The sequence below is a fragment of the Triticum dicoccoides genome, chromosome 6B (genome assembly GCF_002162155.2).
Source record: "Triticum dicoccoides isolate Atlit2015 ecotype Zavitan chromosome 6B, WEW_v2.0, whole genome shotgun sequence".
Lineage (NCBI taxonomy): Eukaryota > Viridiplantae > Streptophyta > Magnoliopsida > Poales > Poaceae > Triticum > Triticum dicoccoides.
In genome coordinates, this window is record NC_041391.1 from 422,788,354 (window position 1) to 422,789,573 (window position 1,220).

The following is a 1,220-nucleotide window of genomic DNA, read 5'->3' on the forward strand; positions in this document are numbered from 1 at the left end:
TGGGTCCCAGCAGTCAGGGGGCTAATCGTTTTTTTTTTGCCCGGACGCACTTCCTTGCGTGCGAAGATGTAGCTGGTGGGTCCCAGCAGTCAGGGGGGCGAATCTCTTGTTTTTTTTTGCCCGGACGCACTTCCTTGCATGCGAAGGTGTAGCTGGTGGGTCCCAGCAGTCAGGGAGGAAACATTTTTTTCGTGAAATAAGGTGGCCCGTCCGGTGGGTCCCCGCTGTCAGGTGGAGGAATAATTATTTTGCGCGTAATAAGGAGGCACTTCCTTGCTGTGGCCGTGGACCCAGCTGTCAGCCTCTCCATGTACAGTCCATGTCCGATGGAAGCTGTTCCTTGACCACGTTGACCAGGGCGATGGACAATGGCAAGGCCTAGTAAGGGGACGACGCAGAGCCGGGGAAGACGCTGCAGTGGATGCCCACGCGTAGAGGAGTACGAGGGTTCACTGGTTCGCTGCGGTGTGAGGCTGCCGTCGCCGCAGAATAACAGGGGGTGTGGGTGAGTAGAGGGATAGCCTGGCCAGCGGTAGGAGTAGTAGGGGGCGGTGAGGCCTCCGCCGCATCGTAGCCGACCAAGGGAGGCAGGAGCACGAGGCACGACCGGCGCTGGTTTGGGCGGCTGGAGCAAGAAGACTAAAGGTTGAAGAAGAAGTACGGCCGTTGGATGTACATCGTACGGTCACTAGAGCTAGAATCGTGCATATTGACTAAGTTGACAAAGCCCTCCGTCCCCGTCAACTTAGTAGGCCCACAAGTTAGCCTGCCACTATACTGGGTCCCAGCTAACAGGAGGAGTATTCATTTTTTTTGTGCGTAATAAGGAGGCACTTCCTTGCGTACAAAGATATAGCTGATGGGTCCGAGCTGTCAGAGCCGGCCACGGGGAGGAGGGAGCAGGTAGTCCCGCCGGCGCTTGTTTGAGCGGCTGGAGCAGGAAGAGAAGAGTTTGAAGAAGCACGACGGCCGTTGGATGGCCATCCAACAGTCACTGCTTATGCGTCAACCTTTTTTTTTAGAAAAGCCTCAAATCTGTGGAAAACAACATACATCCCATCTGCCATTATTTTTAATAATTTATAGCCCATTTGCTAATTCTTAAGGGTTTTTTTGAGCCCATATTCTTTTTGTTAGCATTACAGCCCATATTGTGGCCACGGTTAAAAACTTATACGAATTTTTGCATATTTCGGTGCGGTCCAAATTGTTTCTAATCC